Genomic DNA, 19,520 nt, shown 5'->3' with positions numbered 1-19,520 from the left:
CGTTACAACTTCCATTTGATTGAATACTTGAAACAAGTTGCACTGCTCTTCTTAGTATTGTTGAATTGACCCAGCATCCCTTCTACCTTTAAGTCTATTGATTTGTTGTTTATGTAACCCAATACACTTCTTAAAGTCACTAGTTATATCCCCACACCAACTAGCCAATTTCTCTCCACAAGCTGCTAATTTAAGATGCATATTAGTCAAAGCCTGATTTTTCCATACATCTTGCACAATCTGGCGGCACATAGGCTCCCTGCTCCATGCATTCTCAAAATGAAATCTCTTTACCGAAAGATAATTTTTCGCTTGCTTTAAATCAATAAATAAAGGGCAGTGGTCTGAGGAAGATACCTCTAAATTGAGTAGCATTGCCGAATCAAATTTATCCAGCCAATTCTGACTTGCAATAGCTTTATCAAATCACAACTCAACCCATTTATTAGTGCCTGGACACATTTCCCAAGTGAACTGATACCCTACTAGCTCCAAATCAATAAGACCAACATCACATAAGGCTTGTTGAAAGCCTTGCACCATCCAGTTCGATACGGAGGTCCACCTCTTTTGTCTTCGTGCTTCAAAATATTGTTCATATCTCCTATCATACACCATGGCATCACAGGACCACTGGCAAGAGTTCGAATCAAGTCCCAAGTTTCTTGTCTCAAGCTTCTATTCGGCTCCCCATACAATCTTGTAAGCCTCCACCCACATAAGGCATCGACTTTGGTAATTACATCAATATGGTTTTTTGAGTAACTTAGCAATTTCAACTCTTCCTTCTCCCTCCAAAACAGAGCCAAACCCCCACTCCTTCCTTGTACGTCTACAGAAAAAGGACCCTCAAACCTTATTTGTCTTTTAACCTATTCTATTCATTCTTTGTTACAAACTATTTCACATAAGAACACAAAGTTGTGCCTCTTTTGGACTATAACATCCTTCAAGAACTGAAAGGCTCATGGGTTCCCAAGCCCACGAAAATTCCATGACAAAGTACTCATTGGTCCATGCATGACCTTGCAACAGAGCTCGTCTCTCTCTCCCGCTTTTTGGAAGCCCAATGTTGTTTGGGCCCATTTCAATATCCTCCATCTCCCGCGGCCTAATAACCTTTTTATCACTTGTTCTTCTGCGTTTTGGGTCATTAATAATAAGGCCCACATTTTGAATATCTTCAGCACTTCTTGCCTCCTGCATAACAGCCTTATCTCCTCCATTATGTCACACGATTACCTCCTCATCTAAGCCACCATCTCCTCTCACATCTGCATTACTCCTTCCATGATCTTGGCTGCCTTGATCCCTTCCCAAATTGGCTCTTGAGTTTAAGGAGTTTCCACCTGTTACCAGCTATACTTGTCCCTGCCGGAAAGCCATCACCAACCACTTGAGATTGACCAGAAAAACCAGACGAAGCCACCTTCCTCCAATGAGATTATTATGTTTTTTTGGAGTAGCCCTCATCTAGGTACCATACGACTTCTCTAACTCATCCATAGGTTTTTCAAACAATCTAGGACAAAACTTCTCAGCATGACCCAAGATTCCACATATGAAACAGAAGGTTGGCACTCTCTCATATTTAAAAGATATCCAAAACTAAGAACCCCCTGACTTTCGAATCTTCATTTTCCTCTTTAGAGGTCTTCCAATATCCAGTTTAACACGAACCCTTAAGAAATTTCTCCACACACATGTAAAGTTATTCCTATCGAATTCAACAAACATATCGATATAATTGCCAACATCCTTTAGCACCCTTTCAGACATAAATCCAGGTTGCATTTCATGAACTTGGATCCACATATCTAACCTGTTGAGAGACACAGTTCTTGGATTTTCTCCTTGCTTCAATCGCTCAAAGATTAACTGCTTATTATCAAAAGTCCATGGGCTTCCCTTAATTACCCTTGCAATATTAACTTCATGATAGAACTAAAACAAATATAGATTATGTACCAATCCTTTGACATACATACCCATACCAGGCTTCCACAGAGACGTCATCCAATGTTGCATGGCCTGAAAATCAATAAGTCTTTCTGAAGAAAATGTCCCACCAAACACCACCTTGTATCAATCCCCACATCCTTAACAACTTCAGTCTCATACAAGATCCCTCCATCCTCTTCCTCTTCCAAATTAATACCAGCATAATGACTTTTCAAATATTTGATTGTATGACTACTCGGATCCATAGCTCACGTAACAAAACTCAATAAATAAAAATGAAAATAACCAAAAAGAAACACTAGGCAGAAACGATAGAGAGAACAACCATGTCAAAAGACAATACTTTATATAAACTAGACAATTAATCATACATATGAAAATACTATTAATAAAACTAAACGGGGTAATGGTTTCGCCCCTATTAGTAGTAGGGGCATTTTTATGACGATTGATCACAAATTAACATGTTAAAAACTTGAGAGTTACTCTAGATTTATGACATACCATACTCCTTATGATAATTTGCTTATATCTTGTATTTTTTTTTTCAAATTAAAAATAAAAAATACATTCTTTCACTTGTAGATTCAATCAATTCTTTTTATAAAAAAGTTAAACCTACCAGTGACCGAGTATTTGTACTTTGGCAAGGCAAAGGGAAAAACTTCGAGAATATTTTGGCAAAAGGTTTGATGGTCGGCTGTAAAGTTTCCTCGAGCTGTAAGATCAATGTTGAGCATGGGCAATAATGAATATCCCCTAAAAAAATTAGAAAAAAAAACCTTAGAGAAGATGATACAAAATTAAATTTTGATTATGTGGTAGTCTTTTATATTAACTTTAACAAAGTTTTTTTTAGAAAAAAAAAAACATATGTAGATGTGATTTCCTATAATTGATTAATTTTGGCATCAACAACCTATCAAGAATAAAAAATGAGACAAGAGTTCAATTTGGAGCACCGATAGGATGTCAGCCAAAGAGACTCCGACGCTCAAGTAAGTCTGGATATAATATAATAAAGTAATAAATATAACTAATCGAATGAATAATGACGAAAGGATGAATGAAATAAATAAATAAATGCGGCGGTGGAGCTTAAGGGCAAAGTCCCGGTCGAATGACTAGTTCAACTATTTTAGTAAAAGTAATTGATTCGTTTCGAGTATTATATATCAGATGATCCGAGAGGACTACCTATACTTCATTTCATAAGGTCCTCCCTCAGTCTGGCTATCCCGTTCGACTCGCTCAGAAGAATAGTTACGTGAATCTCGCAGGAAAGATAATGTCCTTATTGACTTAATCACTGTATGACTGATTCAAAGCCTCTGGCTGACATGATGGATCCAGATGCGGATCCAGGTATAAACACAATGGGTTTAAAAAGAATGAGTCATAAGGGTCGAGTAGGTCGAGTGGTCCAAGTATGACCGAGTGGCCTTGTGAGCCGAGCAGGATCCAGTGACCTTCTGACCCTATGGGCTAAGTGGGTCGTAAGGGTCGAGTAAGGCAAGTAGGCTGAATGGTCATATGGAACAAGTATGGTCGTGTGGCCTTGTGGGCCGAGCAAGGTCGTGTGGGCTGAGTGGTCGCATGGCCCATCAACAAGCATGGGCCTACTCATTTGTATCAGTGTAGGCTCGGTTGGTTCATCTTACTGCCTTATTGAGCTTTAAGTACATTATTGTATTAAGCAGATTTTTACAACTACAACATCTCTCTCAAATAACTTAGCTCTTTATCTCCCTCTCTAGTTTTTTTGATATCAAACTGAATTTGAACATTTGGTTTCAAATATGGAGCATCATTCTTTCTTATTGTTCTTTTGCTTTTTTTTCGTTTCATTTATCGGTTTTACAAAATCTCGTTACTTGCATATTTTTCAAGTTATTCTACTAAAGTTACCTCAAATACTTTGGTAATCAACCCTCGATGAAATCAAAATTGATATTTTTTTTTTATTTTGGAAGGGAAATTTCATGTTATATGCATGATAACTTAGTAAAAATTTTCAATATGCCAACATAAGTTACTATCACAAATATATGACAATTTCAATTTTTTAAACAAAAATACCCTTACCATTCAAATACTCATTTTCTCTCTCAATTTGAACTCTCTATCTCTCTCTCTCTCTCTCTCTCTCTCTAACAACTCTCATTATCTCACTCTCTCTATCATTCTAATCTTGTAGATCTCAAAAAAATAAAAAAAAATCTGAAATCGACATTTGAGTGAAAAAATGTGAACCTCCAAAGTTTTCATCAAATTTTAGTGCAGAGCATCGAAATTGCATCGAAAAGTATCGTTTTGGCAAAAAATCAAGTTTTCATGATTGCATTGCAACAACATCGAAACACCATCGATTTTGCATTGAAACACCACAAAAAAAAGCATCTAAATTGCATCAAAACGATGCATTTTTATGCAAAATCCATGCAATTTTGATGCTCTTACGATGCAATCATGAACTTGATTTTTGGAAAAAACGATACTTTTTCGATATAATTTCGGCGCAAAATTGATAATGTTTTGATGCAAAATCGATGATGTTTCGATGCTGTTGCATGCAATCATGAAAACTTGATTTTTGGCTAAAACGATGCTTTTTCGATGCAAAGTCGATGATGTTTTGATGTTGTTGCGATGCAATCATGGAAACTTGATTTTTGGCCAAAATGATGATTTTTTGATGCAATTTTGATGCAAAATCGTTGGTGTTTCGATGCTCTTGCGATGCAATCATGAAAGCTTATATTTTTTTGGCCAAAATGATGCTTTTTTGATGCAAAATCGATGGTGTTTCGATGTTGTTGAGATGCAATCATGAAAACTAGATTTTTGACGAAAACGATACTTTTTCGATGGTGTTTCGGTGCAAAATCAATACTGTTTCGATGCAAAATCGATTGTGTTTCGATGCTCTTGCGATGCAAAATCGATGATGTTTCGATGTTATTGCGGTGCAATCATGAAAACTTGATTTTTGGCCAAAACAATATTTTTTCGTACTCTGCACTGAAATTTGATGAAAACTTTGAAGGTTCATATTTTTTCACTCAAATGTGTGTTTCAGATGATTTTTTTTTAATTTTGATATTTTTTCGAAATCTACAATATTAGGACGAGAGAGAGAGAATGAGAAATGTTAGAGAGAGAGAGAGTTCGGATTGAAAGAGAAAAATAGTGTTTAAATGTTAGATGTATTTTTATCTAAAAAATTAAAATTGTCATATATTTAGCATAATAACTTATATTGGTATATTAAAAACTTTCATCAAGTAACATGAAATCTTTCATAGGGGGTAGGAATATGAGAGTCTCCATTTATTAGTCACAAAAATGATCCTACGATGGTAGTGAAACAATTCCCCCACACTAGAAATGCACGTTAATACTATATTATAATATTAAAATATGGAGCATCAGTCTCTCATATAATTCTTTTGTTACAATTGGTCAATTACAATTGCATTTTAATTTTTACCAAAATACATAAATAATATATTATAATTTTGAAATTATTGGCTATTTTGTAAGGAAAGAAATCATGCATCCAGTCATTTTTTTTTAATAATGTGATGTGAGCCTCAGGAAAACCATCACATAATATATAATTGGGACGAGTTAGCATAGCATGTCTTTGATGAAGTTAACATTTTTATAAAAATGAAAAATCTCCGATAAAGTAAAACGAATGGAAAAATGAAAATCAATTTTTTTTCAAAATTCTTTTATTCTTTATGTTGCTACCATTGAATTTTTTTTAAATTAATTAAAGGTTAAATTTGACCCTTGACTTTGGCTTTATTAGATTTTTGGATGAAGAAGAGCAGTGCCCTAGTACTAATAATCATGAGAAAATGTTCAATTCTCACAGGGAAATATAAATAAAGAGAATATATTATTTTAGTAATTTATTATTTGTCTTGTAGTATCATATTATTTAAATATTTTATCTTCTTTACTATTTTTATAATTGATAAAAATTAAAAAATATTTTTTAAATCTAAAAAAATATATAAAAACTTAAAACATATTCTTAATGTTTTTCTAAAAAAAAAAAAAGAAAGAAAGAAATTTACCATAAAAGTGTATAATTTTGAACACTATAGGTATATAGTCTAAATAAATGTATTTATATACATACAGGGTCATGTTATTGGCACAATTTCATTTTTTAATGGATTTTAGCGTAATTTTTTTTAATAATCATATACATTATAATTATTTAGAACATTCTACAAATTTTTTATTTTTTTTAATAATTTACAATGCCAAAACAATGTTCAAATAGTTTATTATACTCATTTTTTTTTCATGCACATAGAAAATAATATGTTTAAACAATATTTTTGCCACAGTAAATTTTATGAATTTCTAAAAAATTTTACAAATCACTGAAAATGATCTCGATACAAAAAATTTGAAAACAATGCAGTGGTATTATTGTCTGTGTTTTCACCATATGACACGTGACAGTCGTTAGAGGAGTAATTAAGCTTCTTGAGTGCTAATGATGTTTCGTACAGCTCGCGTAGAGCTTCTCGGAGTGTAACACCCCTAGTACTGTGATCTAGCCAGACGCGGATGTCTCCAAATGAGGCCACGCCCCGAGGTCTGTCCTCGAGGAGCGGATGTCTCCAAGTGAGATCACGTCCCATGGTTTGTTTCCAAGACGTGGATGTCTCCAAATAAGGCCACGCCCCGAGGACCGTTCAGGTGGTCCTCTTGTTTTCTTCATTCACCATTCCTTCATGTCTAGGATTCTTGTCCTCAGACCTAGGGTAGTTGCTAGGTGTCAATCGCTGTAGTTGTGGCCTACCAGAAGATTGTTTGACAACTTTTGGTAAGTCTTGAGTAGTGATGTAGAGTTCGTACACTCGACAATCGACATTTTCTACAACGCCGCCTGACATGCGTGCAATCGTTTCCTGACAGTATCAAATACATGTTCCCCATAAAGTTGGTGGGCATTTTTTTGCAAATGGGACCCATGCAATTTGCGTGAGCCCATAGTCTTTATTAGTACATCTCTATCTAATTAATTAGTATTTTACTTCCCAAATAATGGAGAATGTTGTATTAATTATCTATTAAGTACATTAATAACTCATGCCTCTATAAATAGAGTTGGGATATCTCATTGTAAAATGTTCAAAACTTTTGCTAGTTAAACATTGTAAACTCAGAGCAATATATACGATGCTTGAAACTCTATTGAAACTTGCTCAAACAAGCTTCAAACTGACTAATACCAAAGACTCGTGGACTAGAACTCTTTTATACCTTGAACCACATAAAACTTCAGTGTTATTTCTTTTTATTTTTTGTGAAATTCTTAAATTAAGTTTAATGTGAAAAAAACATTAAATAGATATCCTAAAAAATGAAGTACAACCTAAAATTTCCCATAAATATATGAGTGGGGTGGTAACTTAACCTTAAGCAATGGCAAGATTCAATGATGAATATAATAACATGTCACATGTACACACATATATTTATCATTGTGTTATTATTAAATTGAGACCTAGTTAGTCCTAGCCATAGTAACATGCTACATGTATATATATAAATATTAAAAATAAACTGAGACCTAAAATCCTAGCTATAATAACAACTAGATCTAGTACAAGTATAGACTCTTAATTCAAAATTAAATAAGTCCCGCGCTAATGAAAAAACAAACAAATTCAAATCTCATCATACTCCTTCTTTTTTAATTTTTTTCCAAGTCAATGATTTGTCCAAATATGTCACCTGCAATACTTATTTCCCTATTTACCCTCGTCTTTGTTGAATATAACAACTTTACCCTCAACAATGATCACATATTTTTTTTAGTGAATTCTATTTTATGGAGGAAAAAAAATAGATAACACTGATACTTTCGAACAAATAATCTATTAGGGGTCGACCTATTATCAATGCTTATCCATCAAACAAAATATCTATCTACCAACCAACCAAACCAACCATACAAATAATCAAATATATATTTTTTGGATATGATTTTCTTTTTTTTAATAACGTACAACTCAAACAAGGTCTACCACACTCAAATTGGTCCTTTTTTTCTATATATAAAATTACTATTAAGTGTCATTTGTCTTGTGTCATTTCATTTTTTTTTCTAAGTTGGTTCAACCATCCACAACAAAAAATTTCCAATAATCACATTCTAAAATTTGCAATGTTTTAAATAATTAAATGGTGAGAATTTCTATTAAAAAATTGTAGAATTTGATGTGTGAAATTACATAAGATATCCCATCAAAAAAGAAAAAAATAAATCACATAAGACGAAATGAAATTGCGGAAAAATCATAAATTTATAAAATAATTAGGAGACTTTATATATTTTCTTCACCATTAAGAGTTCTCCAGGTCTTGGAATCATATTACACTATAATTCTACACTTACTTGACACATTATCTTAACATAATGAATATCGTTTTAATTAAAAATGGTTACTTAAAATGTGTAAAAATTTAGTGAAATATTAAAGTGCATACTAAACCTCACTTTAATTAAATATGTTTGATTAAACAATATAAAAATTTACTGTTTGGCACAACCAAATCAGGATTGGAATGGAATAAAAAGTTATATTCCATTGTTTGTTTTGCTTTTGAATCCCTTGCGATGTCTTTCCATATTAACCATTATTCATCACTTATTGGAATAGTTATTCCATAGAAAGAGATTTTCACTACTAAAGACATATTCAAATGAAAATAAAATAACTCTTATACCTTCTATTTTTCAGAGTTAATGATTTTGATTAGTTGAAGTAAAATAACACTTACTTTATTCTATTCCTACACCCAATCAAATAAAATAATATGATTCCATATTCATTCTAAAGATAAACTAAACATCATATTTTTATTTGATTACTATTCTAATTCTATTCCACTAATAATATGTTTACTAACTAGTAATTGAAACTATAATAAATCAATAAACAAATGAATAAAAATAAAATATAGAACAATCAGAATTAATATTTGTATTATGTTGTTTATTAAAACTAATTGAAAAAGAAATCGAAATCATTTCATCTTATTTATATAGTTAGATAACATATTCAAAATGTTTAAATTGAGTAAATTAATATTTTTTTATTTAAGGGGTAAACATGTCTTTTAATTTTTAAACATAAAAAATAAAAATAAGTAAAATTTATAAGAGTAATGTCATTATATGAAAAAATGGAGATAAAAAAATTATATTTTTTCTATCCTTCTTACTAATTCCTCCTATCACTAAGTTCAATTTACAAGTAAATTACCACAAAAATAATTTTAATTCATTTTAAGTAAAAATGCCATAAACATGAAATGTCACTTTAGTGCAGTACCTTCATATAGTATTAAAGAGCCAAATGTCACATTAGAGAGCCACATGTCGCAATACTTTAATATAGTATTAAAGAGCCACATATTGTATTAATAGGGGTGCTCAAGATCCAAATCAATTCAATTATAAAAAATTAGATACTCAATTACAATTGTATTGGATTGGATTTGAAAGCTGGATGTTAATTGGATTGAATCGATTTGCGGATGAGACTGTGAAAATCCAATTAGGAGCTGATCTAATCCAATTACAATTAAAATATATATTTATATATAGGGATATTTGCGGTGAAAGTTCCCAATTTATTATGTTTGTAACACTTAAGTACCTATGTTATTTTTTTAGCAGCGAAAGTACATTCCGTCCATGTTTTGGTGTAGTATAGTACAACTGTCAATTCCCATCGTTAAGTTCAATTGTTACTCGTAGGCGAAAGTGCCAAATTAAATGGATATTTGCAGCGAAAGTAGCCAATTTAAGAGATATTTATGCCGAAAGTACCAAATTTAATAGATGTCTGCGACAAAAGTACCCAAGTTATAAGTAAATTTCATGTCGTGATGACATAATTAGTGGTGAAACATACAAATGCATTAAACTGCACAAAAACAAGAACATAAGATACTTTTGACACCAAAAAATAACTTAGGTACTTAAGTGCTACAAACACAAAAATTTAAGTACTTTCACCGCAAATATTTAATTGGATTGTTGTTAATTTTGGATGCTTATGTGTTCATGTTATGTTACTACTTAAGTGTTTTTAATTATTGGTTTTGAGACATTAACTTTAAATTTGAATAATTGTGTTATAAAATTAATTTCAACGTGTTAATTGTAAGAACTTAATATAATATTATTACTAATAGTTTTTAGTTTTTTGTATGTTTATTTTATTTGTTAATATTAAAATTTAAGTTCATAGATAAAAAAATATCAGAACCAATCAAATTATAAATCCAATTACAATTGGATTTTGAAGGGAAGCTTTCCAACAACCCACATTTAATTAAATTCATTGATTATAGGGGTAAAAAAGTTGTATCTTATGAGCACCCTTATTATGAATTAAGGTTTTTTTTTTTCTTTTTCCTTCGCTGCTTATTCGTATTATTTTATTAAGTGGTTTTTAGTGACACTCAATGGACATCAATCCAATTTTGCAACGAAAGAACCATGTGCTAGCCATGTGAATCAACAAGATCTAGTCATGTGGATTATGAGAAAGTACACGATCTTATGTAGTAATAAATTAATCTTATTTTTAGCATGCAATAAATAGAAAACTACAAATACAAAAACCAAAAAATACCATTTGCCATTGACCACCCACTACACTCAAATTGGATAATATAAATCCAAGTCATTTATTGCCTCAATTTTTCTATTCTTTAATTCTGGGCAGATAAAATATGAAATGATTTGTTTGCCAATAACACAGAGGAGAACTGTGGTGGCTAACTGTGGCCAATAACACAAGGTCCATAGAAATGTCAATGGGACCGATTACTCATTTAGAAAAAATGGAGCACACAATGCATAATTTTGTTTTAAAAAAAAAGAAAATATTTACAAAAATATAGCACAACATTTTTTTTCCCCTCGCTTTATTATAGACTGCTAGAACTACAACCCCGAACTCATATAGTGGAAGAACTCTTAGAGACCTAAAATACAAAAGTTGAAGTACAACGAAACAAGCCCTAAGCTCATATTAAACAGCCAACCAATCAAACGCATGCACCAGACCATTGACGTCACCACCTTCACCCGCCAGCTACTCATAATTGAACTCAAATGGTAAGCATTAATTCTATAGAGTAGTCTTTCATTTCTATAAACACACGTTGAAAACATTTTTGTAATTTTCCCAACAAATTAAATTTATAAAATAAAATACCATGCTTTTAGTATGAAATAATAAAATAAAATTAGTAAAATTTTGTAAGAAAACATAGTTTCAAAGAATAAAAAAAACAATAAATAAAAAACAAATCCTCCAAACTAACCACTCAAATTGTATACTTTTTACCATGTGTAATTAATCTCAATCATAATTATATCAAATTAAAAATGATATCATCACTACTTATGATTAAAATTAAATACACAACATAATATATAAAAAAATATATGCAATACGAGTGTTTATAACATCATTTGTTTTCGTACCATTTGATTTTTATTTGTGTAAGTTTGTATTTTTTGTGTACAAAACAAATTATTAACAAACGAATAAATTCAAACATATTATTGAAAGTATGATTTTATTTTAGCATTTTTTTCTAATATATTTTTCATAATAATATACAACTATACTATATATAAAAGAACTTAAAATAAATAAATAAATGGGTGTCATCAATTTATAACACCCATTAATTTATCATTTATTATTTCTTCTATATATAATAATAGATATATATATAATTAAAAAAAAACACTAACCATACTTTTGGAAAGCACACTAGAAAATACCATGTTTTCTATAACTTGTTCTCCATAATAATGGATAGCGTTCATCAGACTTTCCCATTAAGACCAAGTGGAATTAACATCATGGCTTATAGAGCTATCTCAAAGCCCAACTGCTATATCAGTCCAATTAAGACTAATTGAATCCATGATATTCTGAATTCCACTATCTCCACCTTACTGTGGAACAGCAGGACCTTCAACACTTGCTCTCCCTAACACAGTCACTCACAATAGGACATTCAATCCACTAGCTCACTCATAGTTATCAACCATAATCCAAACTAGGGTTGGAACCAGATACTCATCCCACCACTTCAACTTGACACCACCAGATCTGTAATAATTATAGATCAAATCTCTAATGAAGAAATGACTTGTTCATAATAATTAGTTGCCCATGACATAGAAAAAAAATGTAAGGAGCACTACTAGTGCTCAACGCCACACTAATACAGATTTCGCTATAATAAAATCAGTTTTGGTATTCTGTAATAGTTGCAATGCTGGGCACCGCCCAATGCTCCTGAAGTTCTTGTACTATGCTTTTCATCACAAAATCCAGGATCAAAATTATTCTTTGCAGAACCCAAAATAAAATTGAAACAATAGTAATTTGAGTAATACGAACAACAAGTTCAAATTTCATCAAACCTAAAAAAAAATTCAAAGCATTAACAAACTTTATCTTGCAACTTCCCATTTACCGAAGCAAAACATGACTAATTAGAGCATCATAAAAACCTACAATCAAAAATCAAACAAATACAAATTGAGTTCACATTTACTGACATTTGCGTATATAAATATCAATGTCACATCAGATAGACATCATTATCTAGAAAATAAATATAACAAAAGCATATAAAGAAAACCCAATTGAAAAAAAAATCATAAGAAAATTAGATCTCAGTCAACTATAATCGTCTTCAATTCCTTGATAAGAAATTGCAGATAGATAACGCAGTAATTTTAAACATCATCGATCCAATACATACACACAAAATTAAGAAGAGAATGGGATAGAGAGCACCTCAGAGAAAAAATTCCCCAGGAGTTTCTTCACTGACAATCAAAGTGCAAGGATAACAATTATGTGAGACTCATCACCGATGCTCTATCAATCAATGGAAAAGAGAAACCCCAATAAAACTATGAAATCATGGGAAAAAAATGTAAAAAATGGCGAAGAAGAAGCTAACAAGGGTTATGGTTTATTGGTCTGTGGAGTTGGGAATTGGGGGGGTTCATAAGGGGCAAGAAGATGCTAAACTAAGTCTGACCTAAAATACCTGTTTGTTTGGTGATAATTAATATCCTATCCTTGTCCGAATTTATGGGCACTACTATCTAGTTTAGGCTAACACTAGGATTTGGTTTTTGCTTTGGCGATGGTGAACAACTGACGGTGAAGGGAAAACAGAGAACGTAAGCATCATCCGGTCAGGGTATTCCTCTCTGATCTTCGAAATCAAAAGGGTACCCATTCCAGATCCAGTTCCTCCTATGACAGACCTGGAAACCTAAAATCCAAAAACAAACCACATTAGCAACCAAACACAAAACAAACCAAAACGGAAAAAATCAACAGAAACATTTCAACAATCACCTTGTAAACAATCGCAGTTCTCGGCCTCTTTACGAACGACATCGAGAACGGAATCGATCAACTAAGCACCCTCGGTGTAATGACCTTTGGCCCAGTTGTTTCCAGCACCAGATTGACAGAAAACAAAGTTGTCAGGTCTAAAGATCTGGCCGTAAGGTCCAGATCTGATACTGTCCATGGTTCCAGGCTCAAGATCCATGGGAACAGCTCTGGGAACAAATCTACTGCAACTGGCTTCGTTTTAGTAGACATTGATCCTCTCAAGCTGAAGATCTGAGTCTCCCTGGTACTTTCCGGTGGAATCAATGCCGTGCTCGGCGCAAACAACCTCCCAGAACTTAGCTCCGATCTGGTTACCGCATTGGCCTCCCTGGATGTGAAGAATTTCCCTCATTTTCGATTACAACAAAAACCAGAAAGCAGAGAGACAAAGAACTTAGAGAGAGAAAGAGAGGAGATGGAAATTAGGGTTACAGTAGGGATGAAGGGCTTCTTTTTTTTTTTTTATATATAGAAAAAGTGATTCAAACGGCTCAATTTATTTTCTTTTTCTTTTTCTTTTTATTTATTTTTTTCAGGGAGAGTGGGATTTGAGACTGTGATTAATTTTAAATCATTAAAATATGAAAAAAAAATAGTGAAGATGTTGTGATTTTCAAAACTGAGGAGAGAGAAGGAATCAACGGTCAGATTTAGCTGGATCGACGGTGATTGTGTCTCAGTTTTTGAAATTCAAATTGTTATCTTATTTTTTACTCTTTTTTATTTTTTATTTTAACATGTCTTAATTTTTTTTAACATGAAATGTGTGTATTTTTATTTAATATGATTTAAATAAGAATATTTAGATTTTCTCAAGTTTTATTATATTAAGATAAAAAATTATCTTTAGTCTCTTTCGACGATCAAGTTATAGAATTGTTTTTATATAAAAGATAAGTATTTCTTTTCCAACTAGTCGGCCCTAGCTTTTCTCCCGGTAGTTAGGCCAAATGTCTGTGATTTCTTCCTCTCGGTTGGAGCTCCGCCTTGGTTTGGACTTGCTTTGGCTAAGTGGATGGTTGATGGTTGTGGGGGGCAGATAGATCTCAGTGGGTTGTGAGATCCATTCTCTTCTCTAGTGGCCTGAGGTCGGTGTAGTGGTTTGGATCTGCAATGGGTTTGATGGAAGGGGAGTCATCTTAAGTAATGGTGGGAGAAGGAGGATCAAAGTTAAGGCCTACTTATATGTTTGGATCTATTATGTTTTATTTTTCCGTTGTTAATTGTTTTGTGTGTTTTGATTTTGTCATTCGACCATCAAGAATCTTATTGGTGAGATTCGTGGCTTCCATGACAATTCTTTCATGTTCGAGGTCCAGTCATATCTGGATCAGAATGAATAGGGTGTTTGTAACGCCCTGGTTACCCTAGAACAGTTACGGTGATCGGTGAACTGAAAATTTGACCCGCTACCCGAGTCCTTTGGTTAAAAATGTGCTCTAAATGTGATTAACAGGTTAAGGTGAAAAATCAATAAAAAGGAAGGATAGTTTATATTATAAATTGCTCTGCAGAGCTAATCAAAACATTTACAAGTTGTTCTCAGTACCAAATTGTCACTACTATCTCAAATTTACAATCCCGCCGACCTAAGCGGCAAAATAGGGTAAGCCCCCTAGTTCCTCTGAGAACTCCTTGGCCGTGGTGGTCAAGCGGCCGCATATGTACCATCACCACCTAAGCTCTCCACTCAAGGCTGTGTGAGCTTTTCTTTCCCTTTACCTGCACCGCATAGCACCCATGAGCTAAGGCCCAGCAAGAAAACACAATACAACATGATATAATATCAACAATGATCGTAATAATCATCCAGGACTATCAGCCAAAAGCAGATAGGTGACAGTTGCAAAAATCACAAAAGTGGGTACAGCCCCCCTGTAGCCATGTGAGGATAGGGTCACCAGGGCTTAATAGATAAGTGAGCCTTTCATAAGTTTGACCAAGATAGGTGTATGGTGAATAGTCACCAACATAACCCTCGTCATGACCATAGAGTCATAACCCTGGAACATCGTTCCCTAGCCATGTGACAACAGTCACCGGGGCCTTATGCCCTGGCTCTAAATAACTAGTCTTAGACTAGCCAAGCGCTTATAAGTTCGTCGACCTTAGGTTCGGTCCAGTGTTAATGCCTTAGAGCCATTCAACACTGATATCGATTAGATCTAATCTTCATTCGGCCCTGCGTTCAGGACGCTCATGCCGTTTCTGACTCTTAGGTCAGTGTCCCTGACTAGTCAGTGCCATATACAAGTAATCAACATTCACTAGTATTTAATATGCAATCTATGTCCACATTGTCAATCAACATGCCTCTATAGCAAATACGCATGTCATATATACACAGGGTGCAATTTTCTTACGTCAAGTTCGAGCGAGAAATATAATAAGGACGACCCCTAAGAACGATCGATCTTTTGGTTCCTTAGCGGTTACCTAATCACAACCAATTATAACCTCCATTAATGAGAATCAACATGAATAGGGTCTTAACATAAGCACCACTCTCGGGACCTCGAAACATGCCCACACGGTGAGTAGATTCGATCTCGGGCCTTAAGGATTGAAACCCAAAGTCAAAAACCCTTAAAAACATTCAAAACGGGACTTTGAAGGAACAGGGTAGCGCTATAGCGCTGAACCCCTAGCGCCCCAGCGCTATACTCAGAACCCCCAACATGCCCATATGCCTCCTGAGGAGTGCTGTAGGGCCCTAGGGTGGGTGCTATAGCTCTACCTCCAGACCAAAACTCCCCTGAACCGACCTTCTTCATCTCCTTCGATTCCAACCTGATTCCCAAGTTTCCAAATCCCATTCTTAATGCCAAATGAACTCAAAAACCATCCCAACACATCCCAAACATCACAATCATAGGAACCCTAGCCAAAACTCCCAACAAAACCAAGTATTCACCCTAGAAATCTCAGCTGCAAAACAAAACCAAAACAGGGCAAACCAGAGAATTCTATGGTTAGAAACTTACCCATAGCTCAGCTTACGATGCTCTTCAATGGAGGATCACACTCCCAAACTCCCAAGGCTTGCTTCCCAAGCTTGAATCCTCAAGAATGGTTCAAAAATTACAAAGAAAACTGAAGGAGAAAATGGTACGGGAGAAACTTTGAAAATTGCTCTGTTTTGCTCTCTTCTTCAGCCAACACTAGTTATGTCTATCCTAGGGGTGAAATGACCATTTTACCCCTAGGTCAATTTAAGATTTCTAAAGGCTCCCAAGGGCATATTTGGTACTTTCCTCCTATCTCGTTAATCATAATTAACGCTCTCCAATTCCCGCTATTCTTAATAATCTCAAACACCAATGTTGACGCGGTTCTTCGCCAACAGGTAATTAAGAAAATAAGAGAAAGGGATTAGTGCTGAGTGATGAACCGAAACAGATGAATGATCTTAATATGAACTGAAGATACGACTACGTTTTTAGGTGGTTCAAAGGTTAAAATCCTTCTTCTCCACCAGCCAATATTATTGCTATATTTCTGGTATTCTTTACAGGGTATTTCGTTACACAATAGAATCCAAATCTTTGCAACCCCCAGGGTCTCCATATTTATAGGAGAGGGCACCTGGGAGTTTGTAAGGGGGGTCATCCCGTGACCTTCTTACCCATCATGTCACTTCTGTGACATTCATGATTAATTCTTAAAACCTGACAGATGAAGTGTAGTCTAATCAATAGGTAAGGGGGATAATGGGCCGCATGGCCCAACCCAGTCATGGGTGCCTGAACACGCACGTTCATGCTGCGTGTCCGAGAATTCAGGGATATATCAGACACGTGATGTCTGATATATGCACGTTTACATTGCGTGGTTGACTTTACAAGGGGTCACAGCTTCCAACTCCAGCTCGTGCCTCGGGCTGGATGCCTACTCGACCCGCGGTCCTCACATCTCTGATTCGGCCCTTAAATAATCTTGATAAACTTTTGGCTACCTCGAGCTAAAGAGGTAGGAGCTAACAACAGCGGCTCCGGCCACGTGGTATCCATGTGGCTGATATAATTATGCCATATCTCAGCTCTCTAATAGCCCGTGGAAAATTAGGGCGTACATTTGCCCCCTAAGCCTCTGCTCGTGGCACATGATGTCACCTGGGGCCACAGCGGGGGCTTTTAGGCTTGGACTCTCCATATTCCAGCCATTACGCAGGCGCTGAATACGTGGAGCATCGTGGTTGGTGACGATACGTCTTCCGAGAACCGCATTAAATGGCCTAGTCTATACTCGGCCGTCGTTTCGCCTTTCGAGTAGAGAGCCTTGGATCCCACATCAGGGCAATCCAACGGCCCTCCTCCCATGGTCTTTCACGTATATAAAAGGGGTGGCCACCTTACGCATGGGCCACCCGTTTATTTGAAAGTTTTCTAAATTTCCCATATTCTTCTCTCTTCTCATCCTCAAAAAACCATCTGTTTCTTCCGGTTTCCGTTCCCAGCATTCCAGAAATTCAGGTGCAAGGGCTCCTTTGAGGCTTTGGTACCAGCTATTCCGACGAGGCTCCAACCCAGACGATCCCTTCATCCCCTCCACAGCAAAACACTCCGTAAGTTTTCTGACTGTGCATGCTTTAAATTTTATTTTCACTGTAGCCTAGGTAAATAGTTCCTGTAGCTGCATGCAACATTCTGTTGGTTTTTTGTGACTTAGAACAATTCTGCAGCCATTTTCGTGAGGACAAACAAGTCTGTGATCCTCGGGAGTTAGTACGAGACATTGGCGGGTCTGCCCCCCAGTGAAAAGGACTATCGCCAGCTCGTGACAGATGAGACGATGTTGGCATGCAAACTGATCTCTCTGGGCCAGACTTTGGCCATGAGGAGACCCCGGGGCCCTCCTCCAGCCCGTGAGATGGCACCCATCCCCGAGGAGGAGCTCACAGGGGAAGGAGAGGACGAGGAGGAGGACGAGGAGGATGAGGTGCCCCTCTTAAGGACAAGGAGGAAGCGGTCGCTAGAGGTCGCCCAAGAAACGGACGAGGAGAGGGTCCGGTCCGGAGCAGCCGCAGGTCCCTCTGGGCAAGGTAATCCTTACATGTTCAAGGACTTAGATAGGGCCACCGCCGATCCTCGGTTAGTTAGGTTTAATCCCAACCAGCCCGTCCAACGCCATCGAAACGACCCAGACCTCGACATAACCCTACTCTAGTGTGTCGACCAGCTCATGCTGGATTACGAGAGTAGCCACCCTAGGGGTACTGTAGTCGTAGACAATACCTTAGCCTTCAGGTCGGCCCTCTTTGAGGAGTATAGGACTAATCTCTGGTCGTGGCCCTCTCTTCGGGAGGGTAATGTAGCTCCGGGTCTTAGGCAGTATGTAGAAGAGTCTAGTCCTGAACCAGATTCGGACCCAGAACCTGTTCCAGCTCGCGAAGTCATTGTCTTAGATTCCCCCACAGAAGCTCCGGGGCCGATGGTCATGACCATAGATTCCTCTTCTAGCTCGGGGGGTAGGATCCCTTTCGATATATACTTGAGTTCTGCTTTTTCCCTCTTATTTTTGTTGTTCTTTGCATAAATGCTTACTTGTATACTAATGTTGTCTTTGTTTTGCCAGAGGAGATGTCTTAGCCCGGAAACAAAGATTTGCGAGCTATGTTCACCGGAGGAAACTCTTCTGCTGGGGCTTCTGGGCCCATGGTGAAGAAGCTTCGGGTGGCGAAGAAAGCCGTTGTGACAACATCCAAGTCCCCTGCAAAGGGGAAAGACCAGACCCCAGCTGCCCAGGCCAAGGTACCTCCACCTCCTGCAGCAGTGGAGAAGATGCCCCGGCCCCTCCACGAGCTCCCGCCTCTGTTCGGGATATGGAGGTGGAGCCCGGGACTTTGGCAACCGCAGTCCCTGAGATGCGCGTTTCGGTGGACCCCCAGGCCTTGGAGAAAATTCTTGACATCTTTCGGGGGACGGTGTACGAGACGGTGACCTACACCGTCGACCACTACTACCACACCGCCGAAAGGGACCTGCGGGCGATCGAAACAAGGAGCCCGGAGAGCGAGATGGAGTCTTCACTGGGAATGGCTCTAACGGTAAGCTGACTTTGCAT

General features: G+C 36.1%; 1 long non-coding RNA gene and 2 other non-coding genes across 3 annotated transcripts; all 3 read right to left on the bottom strand.

The window, feature by feature from the left end:
* Positions 1 to 12,570: 12,570 nt before the first annotated feature.
* LOC133801217 (uncharacterized) lies at positions 12,571 to 14,160 on the bottom strand. Its single transcript, XR_009876783.1, has 2 exons — positions 13,416 to 14,160; positions 12,571 to 13,329 (listed from the first exon to the last, which is right to left on the bottom strand). It is a non-coding gene; the product is annotated as an uncharacterized LOC133801217 (long non-coding RNA).
* On the bottom strand, positions 12,708 to 12,798 carry LOC133803069 (small nucleolar RNA snoR27). The gene has a single exon (XR_009877799.1). It is a non-coding gene; the product is annotated as a small nucleolar RNA snoR27 (small nucleolar RNA).
* LOC133803067 (small nucleolar RNA snoR26) lies at positions 12,834 to 12,925 on the bottom strand. Its single transcript, XR_009877797.1, has one exon. It is a non-coding gene; the product is annotated as a small nucleolar RNA snoR26 (small nucleolar RNA).
* Positions 14,161 to 19,520: the final 5,360 nt, after the last annotated feature.

This window comes from Humulus lupulus, chromosome 9, assembly GCF_963169125.1.
Source record: "Humulus lupulus chromosome 9, drHumLupu1.1, whole genome shotgun sequence".
NCBI lineage: Eukaryota > Viridiplantae > Streptophyta > Magnoliopsida > Rosales > Cannabaceae > Humulus > Humulus lupulus.
The sequence above is the reverse complement of the archived record's forward strand: the minus strand, read 5'-3'. Positions and strand labels throughout refer to the sequence as shown.